Source organism: Lissotriton vulgaris, chromosome 6 (assembly GCF_964263255.1).
Source record: "Lissotriton vulgaris chromosome 6, aLisVul1.2, whole genome shotgun sequence".
NCBI classification, from domain to species: domain Eukaryota; kingdom Metazoa; phylum Chordata; class Amphibia; order Caudata; family Salamandridae; genus Lissotriton; species Lissotriton vulgaris.
The window spans coordinates 1,211,873,045-1,211,893,747 of NC_141694.1; positions in this window are offsets into that span (position 1 = coordinate 1,211,873,045).

The window sequence follows — 20,703 nt, forward strand, 5'->3', positions numbered from 1 at the left end:
CACACCAACATATAATAGGTTGAGTTTGGCACCTCCTGTATGAGAGCTTTAACTGTTACTCTAAAAGCACAATGCATGATCCTCATCTTCTTCCGGGATTTAAAAGAATGGCTGAAATGAGTGCAGACTCTTCTGCAGATGGTCAGTAAGTTGCTGACTAGGACTTCTTTTTTGAGAAAGTACTGCACAATGCACTAAACGCAGGACCCAGCCACCATTTGCTATGGCTTTGACTACATTACTGCCATTATCTGTGGGACCAAATCCAATTCAAAGACCTCTGGGTCACACCCATTCAAACACCTTCCTGTTAAAGTCTTTCAAAATGTTTGCAGTTGTACGGGATTTCTCCATGGTAAACATGGCTACTGCAGCATGTTGCACAGATCCCTTAAAAGTGTCTTCACTGCTGAGACCTGTGGATAGCTGTTGCCTAACCCCCACATAAGAGATCAAGTGTGCAGTAATGCACATGTAATCAGTGGCTTTATAACTGGCCCACAAGTCTGTTGTCAGGTGGACAGTATGAACAGCATTCTGCTGCAAAGCAAAACCATACCAATTCCAGCACATTGTGTTGGGCGCTGGAACAGCCACTCCGGAAAATGAGGTCCTCCTTAGAACCTACCTTTTGGGCAGATGGCTGCCACAAACTGTAAAAAACCCACAAAATAAAAAGGGAGGAGGTCCAGTACTAACATTTTAGCCAGCTTGCCATTGTATAATGGGCTGTTGGGTGGTTGCGATCATAAGTCCCTTCGTGATTAAAAAAGCTTGTATTAGGAGCCTGGATTTTTTTCTTTGTGGTGATACTGATGCTAGAGACCTCCGGAGAGGACCAGGAGGTGGCAGACTCAATGTGCATCTTGAGGTAGTCACTACTGTATGCTGTGTTGTGTCCATCTGACTCTTGTGCCATTGTGAGGTCGCTGATGGTGAGGCAGTTGGTACTAGTGCACTTCTGTGGACAGTGCTGCTTTGCAGACAGATGTCACCCTGTTCTTCCTCATCATCACCTACAACTCCCACTCTAATGGTCAGCTCCTATGCTGATACCCCTCCAACGTCACCTTGGCCACCATCACATGCACACATTTTATTAGAGTGCACCTCCCAGCATTGTGTGTGATGTTTTATCAAATGGGTTGCTTGGCATACAAATACGATAGTTTGAACTAAGCTTACCTCGGTGAACACTAGCATTGCACATAGAGAAGTTGTCCTCCTGCTTGCTAACCTTGAAGAAGTACCATCTGGGGAGGCCCACTTTCTCATTGGGTCACTGATGCTACTGCCAATGCCCAAAGAAGTGAAGGTAGGCGGGTGTGTCGACAATTGACTCTCAGCAGTGTGCATTTCTACAGAGCTAGTGATAGATGCAGGTCTTGGTGTATGCCTTGCAAGCATGGGAGCTGGTACAGGTGGAAGTACTGGTGCCACATTCCTTGGAGCAGGTTGAATAGGAAGAATAATGTCAGTCTCCCCTATGCCAGCTTCCACAATGAGTAGCTCATCGTCATCCTCAACCCTTTCCATATTTTGAATGCTTGCAGGAACTTTCCTTTCCTGAGCCTCTTCTGGCATGTCTCGCCCTCAGCTGGGGTCCAATTCATGACCAGGTAATCAAAAGGGGGACTTGGAGAAAATGGTGGAGTACAGTTTCTTTTTCCTGCCAGAGATCTGGAAGCCAATGGTAGTAAAATAGGAGACTCTTGCTCAGCAGGAAGCTCAACATCCTGTTCTTCTCTTACTTCAGTAAAATCCAATGCTGGCTGCGGCTGTTGTCCACTTTCTGGAAATGATTGGTTACTACTTCGGTAAATAGAGAAATCCAATTCAATGTCACTGCACCTCAGCATCAACATGATTGCAGTGGACATCTTTTTGAGAGACATGGGCTTGATCTTAGGTTGGGGTGGTGCTGTTGATGCAGGAGTGATATTCTCTGCCTGCTCCTAGAGGCCGGTGCGGCAGGCACAAGTTTGCCAAAAAAGGTTCTGGCCAACACACCAGTGGTGGAAATGTGCTTCTTCTTCTCCCAACTGGCCACTTTCTTGGCAGTACCTTTCTTAGGGAACATCATGAAGCTGTCAGTTGGCAGTGGCACTAAGCTGCACAAGTGGAAGAGGGTGAAAGACTCATATAGCTGTCTGGCAGCACTATGGGTGGCACTCCTTGTGCACCTAAAGGCAAACAAGCAAGAAAATGTATGAAACGTGGTACTGTTGCAGTTTGAATCAGTACAGACAATAGTATTTAGTGTGGTTACTTAATTTATCATTATTATCCTAAACAATTAACAACAAAAGTGCATTTCAAAGTTAAACCACAGCACCAGAACATAATATTTAATTTCCAATCAGTATGACAATGTAACTGTTTGCTTTGTGTCCAATGCATGTACTAAGGGAGAAACCTGTGGCAGTCAGGGAGGTGCAGAGGAAAATGGAATACTTAAAAAATGAATACTGATGTGTGTTGTGCACCTATGGCAGGCAGGGTGTCCCAGGGAAAATAGAGTAATCCTTAAAAAATGAATTAGGGTGTGTGTTGTATGCCTTTGGCAGGCAGGGTGTCTAGGGTAAAATGGAAATGTACTTAAAAATGTAATGCTGGTGTGCACTGAAGGTCCGGGGGAAAAAGGAATAAATATTAAAAAATGAATGGTGTGCCTATGGTGGTTTGGTGGTGGATGGATGGTGGAAAATCTTTAAAGAAAATATTAATTGTAAAAGTAAATAAAAAATAAATACAATAAGAAAATACAATTAAAATGTCTACATAAAAAATTACAATAATTAATTGCTGGTGTACTAGGGGACTTGACTATGAGAAACCCATTGGGAGGCAATGGGGTGCAGGTGAAAAATGCAAAAAGCATGCAATATAAAACTGTTTATGAATATATAAATATACAAATACTACACATTGACCCTCAAGCAAAATATTAAACTCTTAGGGAAAAGTAAAAAAATAAAATACCAAATACATATAGGCATAGCCCTCTCCTATCAATCTCTCTATGAAACCTTGAAAAAAGGATTGCTGCACAAAATGGCCACCAACCACATGGTTGCAACAGCAAGGAGGCATGACCACAATGAAGAACCCCTTGCGCTGAGGAACTCACCGGCTGTTGTCCAGAACGCCATTCTGCCCTTCCTATCCTGCCTGCCTCCCCGTATCCCTGGAGGGATTGACCGCCCCGCCGCGTGGTAACAGCTTGCAGCACGCGCTTCGCGGGTGCCGCTGCGCGGCGTGAGGCATGGGGTTGAGGCTGCTGGAGTGCTGTCAGCTGCGGAAAGGAGGAGGGAACACCGGAGCAAATTGAGGGCGCGAGCTGCAGGGACTCTCAAGACCAGGAGTCCCTGCGCTGCACAGGTGTGCACGGCCGCGCCCCCAGCAAGACACGCCCCCGGCCGACTAGGAAACAAAAGCAGGAAGTCTCGCAACGGAAAGCGGGACCCCTTGCGCTGAGGAACTCACCGGCTGTTGTCCAGAACGCCATTCTGCCCTTGCTATCCTGCCTGCCTCCCAGTATCCCTGGAGGGATTGACCGCCCCGCCGCATCGTAACAGCTTGCAGCACCCGCTTCGCGGGTGCCTCTGCGCGGCTTGAGGCGTGGGGTTGAGGCTGCTGGAGTGCTGTCAGCTGCGGAAAGGAGGAGGGAACACCGGAGCAAACTGAGGGCGCGAGCTGCAGGGACTCTCAAGACCAGGAGTCCCTGCGCTGCCAGGTGTGCACGGCCGCGCCCCCAGCAAAACACGCCCCCCGGCCGACCAGGAAACAAAAGCGGGAAGTCTCGCAACGGAAAGCGGGACCCCTTGCGCTGAGGAACTCACCGGCTGTTGTCCAGAACGCCATTCTGCCCTTGCTATCCTGCCTGCCTCTCAGTATCCCTGGAAGGATTGACTGCCCGCCGCGTGGTAACAGCTTGCAGCACCCGCTTCACGGGTGCCGCTGCGCGGCGTGAGGCGTGGGGTTGAGGCTGCTGGAGTGCTGTCAGCTGCGGAAAGGAGGAGGGAACACCGGAGCAAACTGAGGGCGCGAGCTGCAGGGACTCTCAAGACCAGGAGTCCCTGCGCTGCACAGGTGTGCACGGCCGCGCCCCCAGCAAGACACGCCCCCCGGCCGACCAGGAAACAAAAGCGGGAAGTCTCGCAATGGAAAGCGGGACCCCTTGCGCTGAGGAACTCACCGGCTGTTGTCCAGAATGCCATTCTGCCCTTGCTATCCTGCCTGCCTCCCAGTATCCCTGGAGGGATTGACCGCCCCGCCACGTGGTAACAGCTTGCAGCACCCGCTTCACGGGTGCCGCTGCGTGGCGTGAGGCGTGGGGTTGAGGCTGCTGGAGTGCTGTCAGCTGCGGAAAGGAGGAGGGAACACCGGAGCAAACTGAGGGCGCGAGCTGCAGGGACTCTCAAGACCAGGAGTCCCTGCGCTGCACAGGTGTGCACGTCCACGCCCCCAGCAAGACACGCCCCCGGCCGCAACGCTTGTTATAAAACCAACGGACAACCGCTCAGCGGGACGCGAGCGGGACGCAGAGCGAAGCCCGAGCAAAGGGCGGGCAGTCTGTGGCAGTCAGGGGCTGACTGAGGCTGGGCTGGGCCACCCCTCTTACATCCATCGCCTTTGGTCCAAATTCTTGGAGTCCACCTGTGGGTCCCCAGGCCACCATGTCAATCCGCTCTGGTAAAGCTCTGAGGGGTGGGGGAGAAAGTGCCACAGGGAACACCATAATCGGCACAATGGATAAATTCATCACCAGGGTGGCTGCGGTTATCGAAAAGGAGATTGTGATGACGGAACGTCGCCTCTCACTAGACTCCTTTTCTTCCAAATGCTCCTCCCTGGGAGCAGTTGCACACGCCCTGTCCCCAACCTCCAACTACCCTATCTCCCCTTTGCCAGAAATTGTGTCCGTTGAGCCACGGAGTGTAGCTATAGAGGCAGGCATTGACAGGATAGAGAGCCTAATCTCTAACTCGCCTAACATGAGTCATAGTCCAGCTGCCGTGGGATCGAGGCTTACATCGCCTACGGATAGCACCCCAAGCTACAACTCCCAACTACCCAACGAGGCTCCCACTTTAAGCCCTAAATTGTCGCCTCCGGCACGAGTTTCTCGGGCCCTCAAGAAAAGGAAAAGAGTTATCAGCACCAGGAAAGGAAGCCATTCATCGCTCTATAAGCGCCCAAGGACACAGCCTCACAAAAGTCTTATGCACCTAGAAGCAGGAGGGCCAGCAACTCCAAGGAACATTACCCCTCCGGTGCCAGCAATAGAAATACCATTGCCCTAGCATTCGGCTACGGTAGCTCCTACATCCTCAAAAGAGGGGTTTTCCCTAGAGCACTTCGAGAATCTGGTTAAGGCTCTGTTGGTACCGCTGATTGACCAAGTTAAGAGTCTGGGGGATAGGCTCGATAGATTTGAACAGACCACCCGGGATAATTTCTTCTCCCTGAAGTCCCTAATTAAATTGCAGTCAAGGCTCAGAGATGATACTGCAATTGGGAGTGAGGGGAAAGTAAATTCAGTAGGCCCTCCACATGGACACATACCGGCCTCACCCGCTTTTGCACAAGCTAGTGGAACAGCTCCAACACCAGCACCAATGGCAACTGCAAAACCGGTTAAACAGTCCACTACCACCCATGTCGTTCAGGTCCACGCTAGTAATGCCCCAGCAGTGAGAACAGTTAAACCTAACCCCGCTCCCAAGAAGCAGCAAGATAGAGGGGCAGGTCCCATTTCTAAACCACCTCCCGCTCCATCCACTGTTACCAAGGGAGCAGTTCAGGTTCCAACGGCAAAAGCAATTACAGACCCATCTAAGAACCCAAATCCAGTGGCTATACCCCAAAAGGTGTTACGCAAGTGTCCCCCAGTCAATCTCCCCCCCGAGTGCCACCCATACGTAGTTGTTCTTATTAAGGTCCCTGCCTTGAAGGACAACCAGCAGGAAACCTACCAGGCCCTAAAGAATAAGGTCATCCACTGGTTGCAAGCCAACAGACCCCTTCCTGTGGGTGTGGACGGCCTGATTCTTGGTGTGCGCAGGGTGGGCTGGATTGGCCAGAAGAAGAAATTATTTGAGGGGGATTGTGTGGTGGTCAACTTCCAAGATATAAGAGCTTCCCATGCAATATTTAGTCAAGGACAGGCCATGACCGGCCCCGGAGTTGAAGTAGTAGATTTAACATTCTTCTACCCGCGGCCGGCCTAGAACCCTATAAACTGCTTCCCTGTGATTCCAACCCCAAACTATGCTTCCGGTCATTGGCACCCAGCAACTAACGTTGCACACTCGTATGCAGCTCCGCCATTGCCAAACTGGGGTGCCATGGGTTGCTGACTTCTAGACCCCCCAGAGGAAGCTGGGACGTCTTGGCCTTCTGACGCTCACTCCTTGTCAATTGCTAATCCCCAAGAACCCCTGACTTCCTTAGATGACCAGGTGGCACCAGCATACTCAGGGGAGACTAGGGTGGGGTGGACTCTACTGGAACGTGTGATTGCCTGCCCCACTGCGTGCGAGACAGGCCAATTGGGCCCTGTCGAGCCCTGCGGCATTTCGGCTGTGGCAGACCCATCCATTAGGGTTCTCAGCTGGAATGTGGCCGGTCTGGACAGGAAGCTGGCCCTGCCTGATTGGAACGCACTGGTGGAGCAATACTCCATCTGCCTGTTCCAGGAAACCTGGAGTAAAGAGCCCCTACATAAGGCAGGATACTCTACCCATTTTCTAACAGCTGTCCATTCCGAGACAGGCAGGGGTCGCCCATCGGGAGGCCTTCTTGCCTGGGTAGCCTCCGCACACAATTGCAGGGTGGAAGAGCATGACACTCATTGCCAGGATCTTCTTAATATCACACTTAAAAATGCCAAGGGGCATGTTGTTGTTAACATCTTCAACATATACGCCCGCGGTATGAAAGGGGGTAGAGAATCCCCTACCATAGCTTGTCTGGAGGCCTCGCTTCGATCCTCTCCATACAAGAACTGTACCCTGGTTGCGGGTGACCTTAATTGTACCTTCGAGCCTCTTGGCCCTGAAGTTACTCAGGACCAAGAGGAAGACGACAATAGATGGGGGATCCCAGCCCTAGAGCTCAGACCAATTAAAAAATGGACGGAAGTGGTGCTCCAGGTCAATTCCCTAACAATGGAATTTGATCTGAGGGCTCTTAATGGCAGGACTACTTCTGATAAAGAGGGAGCCCATACCTACAACAGGCCCGAGCACACGTCAAGAATTGATTATTTCCTCCTTGACGTCCATCTTTGGAGTTTGGTAAAGGACATGGTGACTATACCCTCTGTTGAGAGCGACCACAACCTCCTCTCACTCACCCTGAACCACAGATGGCTAGATGACTTAGGGAGCAGAACTGCTTGTCCCTCCGCCCCAGATATGTCAGTGGTCTCTAACTGTGGTCGACGGCTAAAGTGGTCTAAGCTATCACTTTCAGTGGAAAAGATATCTTCCATAACACAGCTATTAGCTACAGCCCTGGAAAACCTTGCCACTTCTGAGGGTGGGTTGGTGGATGTGCCTGCCGGGTTTTGCAACCTGACACAGGCTCTTAGTGATCTTTTTATTGTCCGAGAAAGCGCTAGTAGAAAGAAACCCTGCCTCAGGGCCAGACAAGGGTGGTTTAATTCCAAGTGTAGGGAAGCGAAGAAATTACTTGTCGAAGCTGTCAAATTCAAATCCCCAACTATGACCAGAGAGGCGAGAAGGTTATACTCCCACTGTCAAAAAAATGCCAAGAAGGAGTGGGAGGACAATTTTTGGCAGGACCTCTTGGCTGCTAGTCGAGGGAGAGATGTGAAAGGGTTTTGGGACCTGGTGGGCAGTAGGAACCGTCCTGATGACACCCTGAGGACGTGTACAATTACTGCCCAGTCGTGGTTCAATCACTTTATGGCTCTTTATTCCGCCGTAGAAGGAACGCTAAATGACCCTTTTATTCTTCCCCCCATATATCTTGGACAGAGACTTGGATCACTTTTCTGCACGGGAGGTTACGAACTTGATAAAAACTCTTATACCACTAAAAGCTGCTGGCCCGGATGGGTTACCAGGGGATCTCCTTCGAGCTTATCCAGGCGAATGGGGGTGTTGATCTCTGCACTTTTGAATGCCATTATTGAGGGAGGAACAGTACCGGAGTCCTGGAAAGGGGCAGAGGTAGTCCCGATTTTTAAAAAGGGCAGTCGGGACCTACCAGGGAACTACAGGCCAGTAAGCCTCATAGACTCCACACGGAAGCTGGCGGGGAAAGCTATTCTGGGAAGGATCCTCCAATGGATGGATGATAACCACATACTGTCTGAGATGCAAGCTGGATTCCGCTCAGGCACAGGAACAATCGAACAAGTCTTTAGACTTTTGTTATTATACTGGAAGGTGGTGTAACTGGGCAAGGGCAGTCTCTACCTGGCCTTTATAGACTTGAAGACTGCCTTTGACCTGGTTCCTAGGGAGGAACTTTGGAGGGTGTTGTACGGTCTCGGAATGCCCCCTTACATTCTAAATCTCCTCATCAAACTCCACAACGCCAACTATGCCCATGTCAGGTGGGGTTTGAACGGGGAAAAGACCGACAAAATCCCTGTTGAAAGGGGTGTTCGGCAGGGCTGTGTTTTAGCTCCCACCCTATTTTCTCTCTATGTAAATGGGGTGGTTGAGCACTTGCTTGAAGAACCAGCAGACGCCCCCAAACTGGGTGGCGTAAAGATCCCAACCCTGTTGTTTGCCGACGACACCCTTCTCATCTCGAAAACCCCTCAAGGTCTACAAAAGCTTTTAGACCGCTTCCAGGATTTTTGTGTAAAAAGAGGACTTGTTATCAATGTGGACAAAATGAAGTATTTAATCATGCACCCGCCACGCAAACTTGGCCGCCCGCCTATCCTGAACTCAATCGCCCTTGAAAGAGTGTCAGAATTTGACTATCTGGGAATCCGCTTGAGCGATGCATTGAGCGGGACCCCCCACATCAACAAATTGACTGTGGGCCACAAAAGGGTGGGGGGAGCACTGTTAAAGGAGTACAACAAATCATCGAAACATTGTGTAGCTCCGATTATAGATATTTATAAAGCCCGCGCAGTATCTGCATCACTCTATGGAGCAGAGTTATGGGGCCTGGGAAACATGGATCCTCTGACCAGGGCAGAAAACACATTTATTAAGGACTTGTTGGCTATCCCGATAAGCACACCGACAGTTCCGGTGCTCCTGGATGTAGGCTGTAAGGCAATCAAGGATCAGGCCCGCCTCCGACCACTCCTGCTTTGGGCCCGCCTGTGGAGGGTCCCTGAATTAAAATCTTATGCAGACGGATTGGCAGAGGTGATGCATTCAGATGGTTGGCAAAAGATTAAATGGCTTAAGGACATCAAACATTTGCTTGGGGACCTGGGCTTGGGCTCCTGTTGGTCAACACATTCATCACCCCCTAAGGAGACCCTGAAAAAACTCTATTGGGAATGGGTCTCAGCCAGGCTCATCAGCAACCAGCGACACTGCAAATCCACCGCAGCCTTTCTGGAAATCAAAGACGTTGTTGCCTTTGAGCCATACTTGCCGATCTCCTCTCTAGATGGAATGCATCTAAGCAGACTTCGCGCCACTGTGCCTTATGTATTGACAGACGCGAAACTGTGGCACACTTCCTCTTCGAATGCCCGGACTATGTGCGACCTAGATCTCGTTGGCTCAAACCAATTTGTAGAGAATTGGGCATTCGAGAGTGCTTGGTGGCTTTACGGATTTTGCAAATGGACATTGCCCCTCCCATTGTTTGTGCAGTTTCTAAATTTTTAAAATGGGCTTGGTTGATTCGCTTAAAAAGACTGTCTATTTCAATTTAATCCCTTTTTAACTAATTTATTATGATCTAAATGCCATTTTTTTACCTGATGATTTTAATGTCCAGTCTTTTTGTCTTATCGATGTATTGTTTTAAATTTTGTTATGTAAATGCTTTTAAGATATACTAATATCGAAATAAAGCTATCAACTAACCAACAATGAAGAACACATTCAGGCCTATGGCAAAAGGCACACTGACTAGCTAATCAAAATGGCCGCCAGCCACATAGTCAAACAACAATAACCAGTAAGGAGGCATGCTACAACAAATAACATAAGCAGGCCACAGCAAAAGAACACTAGCTAGCTACTCAAAATGGCCACCAGTCACATTGTCAAACAACAACAACCAGTGATGAGTCATGGCTAGAACAAGGAACACATGCAAGCTTATGGCAAAACTCCACTGGTTGGTAGTTGCTACACAAAATGGCCGCCAGCCACATGGTCAAGCAACAACAACCAGCGAGAAAGAGGCATGACCACCACATGGAACACATGCATTCCTATGGCTAAAGGACGCTTGTCGGTAGTGGCTACAAAAAATGTCCACATGGTCGAAAAACATCAATCAGTGTGGAGGCATGGCCACAACAAAGAGCACAAGCAGGCCTATGGCAAAAGCCCACTGGTTGACAGTGACTAAACAAAATGGTCACCAGCCAAATGTTCAAACGACAAAAACCAGCAAGAATTCATGGCCACAACCAAGAACACATGCAGGGCTACAGAAAACACCCAGTGGTTGGTCTAGGTTATGCAAAATGGCCACCAGCGACAATGTCAAAAAACAACAACCAGCAAGGATGCATGTCCAGAACAAAGAACACATGCAGGCCTACGGCAAATACACACTGACTTCCTACACAAAATGGCAGACAACCATATAGTCAAAGAAGCAAGGAGGCATGAAAAACAAAGATCACATGCAGAACTATGGACACTGACTCTACAAAATGGTGTCTGTACACATGGCAATGGAAACAAAGACAATTGGAGGTCTATGGAAAACACACTTATACACTGACCAGACAAAGGAGACATTGTAGCACAGGAGAAAACAGCATTCATTCAGCAATACCAAAAACTAAAGCCAACTGGGCTGTTGAATTTACAGCAACACACATCCTCCAAAGGCATAAAATATATATTACCCCACCTATAAACATTTACAGAAAAAGTGTGAAATACCCTCAAAAACACATTTTGTATTTTACTCCCATGCCATCCATGGCCAAAATTATGTTTCAGTTCAACAGACACCACAAAAACATTTGTTTCATGCACCCATTACAAATACTGGACTTACTGGATTGAAGGTCCATTGGCAGTCTAGGCCACATAGAGAATTGAATTATTATTGCAAATGTATTAAAAAACATAGAGAAAATCTACTGAAATGCCCAACAATTTTCCTTTACAAAAGAAGAAAAATGAAATGCAAAAAAATAACTAGGGCCCTACTAAAACTGCAGGCCAACCACCACAATACATTTTAAAAATTAAATAAAAGTATAAATAAATCCTGGTGAATGTCCTCTATCAAACAAACAACACCCGTAAACAACATTTTTTGACTTTACTCAAATACAAAGTCCTTAAATATATATGAAGCAGCCAAAGAAAGTGGTCCTTCCAGGTCCAAATCCAATGGAAAAGTACCCTGGAAATGGCAAAGCAGTGGGAGGAGCCTACTGGATAGGATCAAGAAGTTGTAATCTCTGAGGAGCTTTATCCTTGTTGAAAAATAAAGGCAAAATAAAGAACGGCTCTGTGCACTAAAAACAACTAGAGGAGAATTTTAACTCAAAAACATCTTTTCGGTAGATTTAGTAGCTTCTTGAGTAGAAAATCTGCTCAGGGATGCAACTGCAGTTAGTGGCTCTCTTGCACTTGCTATTGTCAGAAAGAAGGTGCAGGATGTCCTCAGCGTAGCCTAAAGCCGCGCTAGCGGCAGGCTAGTCTCACTGGTGCTTGCAGGTGGTTGGAAAATCTTGCCGGCACTGGTAAGCACTCGACAGGACTCATTGCGCTCTCCAGCACACACCAAAACACGACTTGAGCACTTCAACAGAAAGAAAATTCATGTATGAGGCAGGGTGGGAAGTTTATCTGGAACTCTGCATTCCCCGTTGAGACCCCAAATTGCACAAACTCTGCGAGCTGAGCAGAATATTACGCTCATGCCTAGTGACAAGCAGTACTATATAAATACTCCTTACATTGCAATACATATATTACACTACAAATGAAGGGGGAATTATCGAGACTCAGATATGGGGATAGGACAGAGACTTCCCCCGCACTAAGGCTGGCACCAGGCATAAATATTGGACCTCCAGAGCCAGACTTCCTAACACTCCTGGACCTGTGGATATTACAGAAGAAGGAGTGCCCTGCTCCAAGGCGACTTCCCTGCTGCTGAGGACTGCCTTGCTATCTGAGAAGGAAGAACGGACCTGCTTACCTTCATCCCAGGCTAACTGGAGGGACTCCAATTGTCAGTAAGCTGACCTCCTGTGTGAGCGTCAGGGACATAATAACATCCAGAGACCTCCCTGCAAGTGCCCTGCTGGCCTACTGCACTGGACCTGCCTGAACCCTGTTGGCCTCTGGTAGAGTGAGTTCCTGAACCCCAAGAGGTGCCCACCACAACCTGTACACTTGGCTGGCATATTTTTGAGTTCCTACAAAAGAAGAAGAATTCCAGAAGTTTGTGCTTGTCGTGACTGTGAATGGGCCCATTAACACTGAGACTCTGCCTTCCTCTGTGACTGCCAACAGGAAGCTCCATTGAGGCTTGCTTGACCATAAATGTGAGATCTGCACTTTACAGAGATGACAGCCTGGGATGCCCAGCCTGCTCTTCGTGCCACAGCGATGCCCATCCACAATGCTCTACCTGGTCCTTGCGGCATCCTTTACCATGAACGTAAGTCTTCGTGCCAGACTCAGAAGGTACCTTTTCAATGGATCAAACTTGGTCCCTATATCTGTCCCATGCTCCATTACTGCCATCCTGAAATTGTGACTTTTTTCTGATCTTGCATGACCAGATGACAGCAAGTGGTGCTTTATTCTTTTAGGTGCCATTTCCACAAAAAACTTTGAAATTGCATATCTCTAGTTCTACTGATTGGGTTGTTGTTGTTCTGGTACCATTTTATTTATTGAAATGCATTCTATTTAGTTTAAAGTGGTTTGGGATTTTACTTGTATTTTATTGTCACTTTATTACAGTCTGTGTGCTGCATAAATACTTCACACATTGCCTCTAAGTTAAGTTTGACTGGTTTGTGCCAAGGGGTTAAGCACAGATTTTGTGATTTTTGTGGTTCACCCTGACAACCTTTGAGGTTGTTGGCTGGATGGGGCTTCCACCCCTCACAAACAATAACCTGATTACTTTTAAAGATGAGAAGTGTAGATTCCTTGATGTCACCATCTGTAATAATCCAACTCAAGAATGAAATCACACAAGATTAAGATGTAAGAAATCTTCATCCATTGTTTGAACAACTTGAAGAGAAACTCCTCTACAACACAGAAGGGAGTAATTTGCATCCTTTGGGCAAATTGCTCATCAGAAATACTTCTAGATCTATAGGAATTTAGTAGTGAGCCTATAAGCATTATTGCTGTATATCTAAATACAAAATGACTTGTTTTGTGAAACATACACCAGAGGCTCCTAATCAGATGAATATATTCTTCAATATCTAGCATGAAGAGTTCAACCTTTATGTCCTAAAAAGTGTTCCTTTCATATCCCACAATCTTTACAAAGACCTTCTTAAGTTCTTCAAGTTCATTCCTTTAAGATATCGCAGACACTACATTTGCACACTCTTTCAGTCCCATATCACCTACCTCATTACAATGCTCTCCCTCCTTCTTTGCAGGTTGGAAATCGATACTGATTCAAAACTGGCAACTAAAACAAAGGTTTGTAAATCTTCTATGAATCCTAGATCAGCAGTATGCCTTATTCAGGTTTCCTGCCCACTTTCCTTTAGACAGACAGCACTAAATTGATCCATGTTTTTGCTCGGGGTGATACAATTCCTCTACCTCTGAAGTTCAACATTACAATGCCACTTATGAAATTGGCCACCAGGCAATCCTCAAACGTCCTTGTTTCAGAAAAATCATGAAGATAGAAGTGACAAGACAATTACAACAGTGCATTGCCCTAAAAACAACTTTGCTCCAAACCTTTGTCTCAGTGTGGATCCAGACATTAGATAGGACACTGGAATTACCCTGGAAAACATGAGGGAAAGCTCCTTTCCTTCCTGTTCCATGAATGCAAATAACTACTATACTCCTTAAACCATCTGCAGTCTAAAACCCTATTGACAATAGACTCCTTCTCGAAATATTCCCAGGGCTGATATATCAGAATCTAACATACAAAGGGGCAGATTTATGAGGCCGTTGCACCTCTTTGTGCCGCAATTGCGTCACTTTATTTGATGCAACTGGTGCGGAAACAATGCGCCCTATTTACAACATGACACATCTAGGAGATGCGTCACGTTGTAAAGCACTGCGCCATAAGGAGGCGTTCCTGCGCAGGGGGGAACGCCTCCTGAAAGTGGCTGAGTGAAATCTATGAGATTTCACTCAGTCACTTTCAGGGCAATGCTGCGTCAAATCCCTGCGCCTGCTTGAAGCAGGCGTAGGTCTTGACGCAGCATTGTGCAGATGGTGTACCCCCGAGCCTTGCTGGAGCTGCGTCGCTCTTGCGACGCAACTCCAGCAATGCGCCACATTTCCGGCACAGATGCGTCACGCGTCTGTGCCGTTTTTGCACCATGGTGCGCCGCATTACAAATGTGGCGCACCATGGGTGGCGGAGCTGTGGCACACTGTGGCGCACTTTAACTGGCGCATCCCTGGGGATGCGCCAGTTAACATAAATCTGCCCCAAAGGGTCTAGTATTTTTCTAACTGACTCACATTTCCTGTATGACAAGGCTACAATCAAGGCTTGACCCTCTGAAAGTATCGGGATTACTTCCAGATTATATTTCACATGCTGCCACTGCAGCTTCGAGACCAACAGAAGTCCCCACATTCCAAGTTCAAGAATTTGTATAGCGCACTACTCACCCAGAGGGTCTCATGGCGCTTGAGGGGATGAACGGTGCATTACTTATCCAAAAGCCAGGTTTTTAGCTGTTTTCTGAAAGACAGGTGGTTCTGTGTAGAACGGAGGTGAGTGGGGAGAGAATTCCAAGTCTTGGCCGCTAAGTAGGAGAAGGATCTTCCTCCCATGTTGGATCTATGGATGCGCGGAATTGCGGCAAGGGCTTGATTGGATGATCGTAGTTGGCGGGTGGGTGTGTAGAAGGATAGTCGTTTGTTGAGGCATTCTGGTCCTAGGTCGTAGAGGGCTTTGTGTGTGTGGGTGAGGAGACGGAATGTGATTCTCTTGTTTACGGGAAGCCAATTGAGGTCTTTCAGGTGACCGGAAATGTGGGTATGACGGGGGATGTCCAGTATGAGTCTGGCTGAGGCGTTTTGGATGCGTTGGAGTTTGTTCTGTAGTTTGGCTGTGGTTCCGGCGTAAAGGGTATTTCCATAGTCCAGTCGGCTGGTGACCAGTGCGTGGGTGACTGTCTTTCTTGTTTCGGTAGGGATCCAACGGAATATTTTTTGGAGCATGCGTAGGATATTGAAGCATGAGGATGAGACAGCGTTGACTTGTCTGGTCATCGAGAGGGAGGAGTCCAGGATGAAGCCCAGGTTACGTGCTTGATCAGTAGGTATGGGTGCGGTTCCCAGGGCTGGAGGCCACCATGAGTCGTCCCAGGCAGACGGGGATGATCCTAAAATGAGGACTTCCGCTTTGTCCGAGTTTAGTTTTAAACGGCTGTTCTTCATCCACTCGGCTACTTCTTTCATTCCTTCGTGTAGATTGGTTTTGGCGTTGTTAGGGTCTTTGGTGAGTGAGAGTATCAGCTGGGTGTCGTCTGCGTAGGAGATGATGTTGAGGTTGTGTTGTTGCGTGATGGATGCGAGGGGGCTCATGTATACGTTGAAGAGAGTGGGACTGAGCGATGATCCTTGTGGTACGCCAAAGATGACTTCGGTGGCCTCTGATTTGAATGGGGGGAGGCGGACTCTTTGGGTTTTTCCTGCGAGGAACGAGATGATCCAGTCCAGAGCTTTTCCTTGTATTCCGACGTTGCTGAGGCATTGTATGAGGGTGCTATGACAGACTGTGTCGAAGGCTGCTGAGAGGTCAAGTAAGATGAGGGTAACTGTTTCTCCGTTGTCCAGTAGTGTTCGGATGTCGTCTGTAGCTGCGATAAGTGCGGTTTTGGTGCTGTGTTTGGCTCGGAAAACGGATTGTGATGGGTCAAATGATTTGTTGGATTCGAGGAAGGCGGCGAGCTGATTATTGACGGCTTTCTCAATGACTTTAGCCGGGAAAGGGAGGAGTGAGATGGGGCGGTAGTTCTTAAGTTCCGAGGGGTCTGCTGTGGGTTTCTTCAGGAGGGCGCTGAGTTCGGCATGTTTCCAGCTTTCCGGGAAGGTTGCGGAGTTGAGGGAGAAGTTGATGACATCGCGGAGATGGGGTGCGATGATGGAGTCTGCTTTGTTGAAGATGTGGTGGGGGCATGGGTCGGTTGGTGAGCCTGAGTGGATGGAGTTCATCAGGCGGATGGTGTCTTCTGTAGTCATTGGGTTCCAGGCGTAAAGGTTGTGAGAGAGCTGTTCTGGTTCGGAGGTGGGTGGAGTGGTTTGTTGGTCGGTCTGGTTTTCGAAGCTGTTATGTATGTCAACGATTTTGTTGTAGAAGAAAGAGGATAAAGAGTTGCAGAGGTCTTGGGAGGGAGTGATGTCGTTGGAGCCGGCGGTGGGGTTGGTAAATTCTTTGACGATGTTGAATAGTTCCCTGCTGTTGTGGGCGTTGTTGTCGAGTCGATCCTTGAATAAGGATTTCTTGGAGGATCGGATCAATTGGTGGTGTTTGCGGGTGGCGTCTTTGAAGGTGGTCAGGTTGTCAGTGGTTGGGTTTTTTCTCCAGGTTTTCTCGAGGGTACGGCATAACTTTTAGGATCTATCTGTAAAAACAGGAGTGCTTGCAAATAAAGGGAACTTAATTAGGAGCTGCCAGTCCACTGCCCTTTTCATGGCAGTGAGTTCCCCATGCGCAGCTCCAAGTACTTTGATTTCGAATGGGGGGGAAGCAAGGCCTAGGTAAACTGCTGGCTCCAGCCTTGTATAGGATTGTAAAACCATTCATGCGAGTGCACGTCGTCTTAAGGTTGTTTTGTCTTCAATCAATGAGTGCAAGTTGGCCTCTTTTTTCACAATCTCCTTGAATGATAATACTGGTAGTTTCCTTTGCCAAACATCTGTCATCTCGGTGATTTTTAGAGAGGCATTTAGGTACTTCGCATAGGGGGATTTAGGATCGTTTTACAAGGCTGCCCAGAGTGCCGAATTAATTTCTAAGTCACGATTGAGCCATATATTGTACCAGAATTTGATTGACTTGTACCTTTTGTGGAGTATTTGGTGCTGTAATCCAAACTCGAGACGTACCTGAGCTGGTGAAGCATCACACGGCAAGCATGTAAAGAGTTGCCCAAAATGAATTTCTGAGCTACAAAAATTCTATAGGGCCTTCATCTTCACTAGAGATTTTTATCAGAGTGAATGAACATGATGCACGTTCAACACTGCAAAAGCTGCATTTCTACATATTGCAGTAAACCTAGAAAAAAATAGAACCGCACTTTATGTCTCTGAAGATCATTGACAGCAGGAATACATTAATGAAGTACTGCAGTCAACAGTGAAACCACCTTTCAGCCTCTTCTAGTTCCTAACTGGGGGTGAGTGTAACTTGCATAATTCCGTGCAGCGTAATCACGTAGAACTCCCAGAAAATTCCACAAGGTTATGCGAAATTACTTAAGAACAGTAATTGCCCAAAACTTCTGCAAGATTACAGGGAAATAAGTGTGAATAATAATTCAGCAATTAGTGCTATTTATCCTAGCACAAAATCTGCCCCCTCGCTTTCAAAATGGATGCGAGGATCCATTTTGCACTAAGGAAAAGAGCTAAATGCAACAGAACATAAATAGTATGCGCAAGCATCCACTCACTTTCACTAAAAGTGCACTTGGAGTAGGATTTTCTTCCAATTTACTCCTGGTATTCAGTGCTATTTTCTTTATGCAAAATGAATCGTCACGTCCAAATGGATACAAGGACGCATTTTGCACTTGGAAAATACCCTAATACAACGGAAACAAACACAGCAGCATGAGCAGCGGCTGTCGCTTGCTAAATGCTGTCTTGCACTAGGATTTTTTCCCCCAAATTACTCTTAATTACTCCAGAGTACATCTTTTGCCTCCAAGTGACCTGGGCTATTGAACCTGAACAATACACACTAGAAGGGTTCAAAAGTTTTGCGGTCCCCGCAGTAAGTGCGCCATCTGGAAGAGCCATTGGTGGACTTATAACATACGTAGATCTTCGCATTTAGGGGTCCTGGTCAAATCTGAGCTGGGACTCAACAAATATGCAAGCGATAGGCTTTCGCCACAAGGGCTTAAAAATCACATTGATAAACTGGTACAATGCGGTGGGCTCAAATAGCAGAAATAACATCATGAAAGAACTGGACGATCGTTTTAAAACCATGTCTTCAGCTAATAAAGCCATAGGGTCCCCATATACCATCTTAGCGGGAGACTTTAACTGCCACTTGTGTGAAAAATTAAGACCAATAAATAAGGACTGGTCACGGTGCCCTGAGGAAAAAGGACCACATTTTGTTCATACGACTGAGGGTAGGGAAATGGAGAATTTTATAAATAGGCATAACCTATCATTTACAATGGACTTAATAACGATAGGCAATGCGAGGGAACCTAATGCAACGTACAAAGGAAGGGGTTGCCACTCCTATATAGACTTTGTTATGATGTCCCCAACACTCAGAAAATGGATCACAAACTTTGAAATTGTACACAGTCCCTTCAGTGATCATAACCCGTTGGTATAGGATTTTAAATGTATGAACCTTAGAACAGGAGAGGGTGTACCCGATGCCATAGAACAGGCAACGGCACAAGGGAGAAGACTTAAATGGGCCAAGATCAATGGAGACACATTTTACTTCAATCTTGTAACGAAAGGCCAAAAACAAATAAATGTTTGCCTGGATGAAAATAAGGGCGGCCAAACTGTGGTTAGGGCCTTTGAAGAAATTGCCCAACTCGTGGATACCCTACTGAAATCCTCCACAGGAGCCACATTGCCTCAGATCCCACAATGGTTTGATCACGATTGTACCAAGGCATTGAAAGACCTAAACAAATGCCTTACTGATCAACCAAAGGACAAAGCTAAAATAGCAGGCAGCAGATCCAACTATAAAAAAGCCCTGAAAGCGCGCAAAAGAACCTCACAAATCAAGCATGGGAGGACCTAAGGGAAGCAGCAGAGAGGGGTGATACTACTGCATTCTGGAGAGTTATCAACGACCCATGTTTTAAAGACCCAAAGGGGCCAGATATAGTGAATGCAATTCTCCCCGAACAATGGTACAATCACTATCTTGGGCTTTACATTTATACTGGGATGGCACTGCAAGAGGAAGGTGAAAAAATAGCAGTATCCGTAAGCTTAGATTTTTCGCTGGGAGAAGTAAAATCAGCAATCCAAGGGCTTTCAAAAAATAAAGCGCCAGGCCCTGATGGCATCCCCCCTGACCTTTATTTGAGCAATATTGACTTGTGGGCACCCATTCTCACTAGGGTCTTGTACGAGGCAGTAGTGGCAGGACTGCCGCGTTCTTGGTCCTCGGCAATCATTGTCCCAATTCACAAAAAGGGCAGCCGGGATGATCCCCAATGCTACCGTCCTATATCACTAATAGATGTAACGGCTAAAGTTTTGGGACGCGTGATCTTAAATCGTCTACAAACTTGGGCAGAGGACAATCATATTTTAACAGATGTACAATATGGGTTCAGAGAAGGGAGATCCACAACAGATCAATGCTTAAATTTGTATCTCCTCACTGCCAAATATACCATTGCTGCCAAGGGGACTATCCATATGGGTTTCATGGATCTCTCAGCGGCCTTTGATTGTGTCAACAGACATAAGTTATGGGCCCTGATGACCTCCTTGGGGGTGGATCAAGGGTTAGTGGACACATTGAAGGCATTACACTGGAAGACCACAGCTTCAGTTTGCTATAACAAAGAAGGAATGAAGACAGAGTCATTTCCTTGTACAAGCGGTGTCCGGCAGTGCTGTATATTAGCTCCTTTTTTATTTTCATTGTATATTAATAATTTGGACCGAGAACTTATGAAGTTGGGAGTGGACTCACCCCAAATAGGCCAGCGTCCGGTACCCGTTCTCTTGTATGCAGACGACGCAGTGTTGCTAGCCCGCACCCCACTGGGTTTACAATAGTTAATTGATGGTTTCGTCAACTTCATGAAGTCACTGGATCTCTCAGCTAACCTGGATAAGTCCTTCGTCATGTCCACAGGTGCAAACTCTAAAAAGGACTTTTCACACAGTATAGGACCACATAGACTAGGAAGAGTTAAGTCCAACTCTTATCTAGGCGTACTCTTCGATGAGAAACTGGAATTCAGAAACTTGGCTGAAAAACATGTAGTCAAACTGGTGGCCTCAACGGGTGCCATAATGGCATATGGGAGGAGGCTAGGCAGATAGTCACCGGAACAGATACTGAATCTATATAGAGCGGTTTCTTGCTCCAAGGTGTCATACGGGGCAGAAGTTTAGGGCTGCAAAA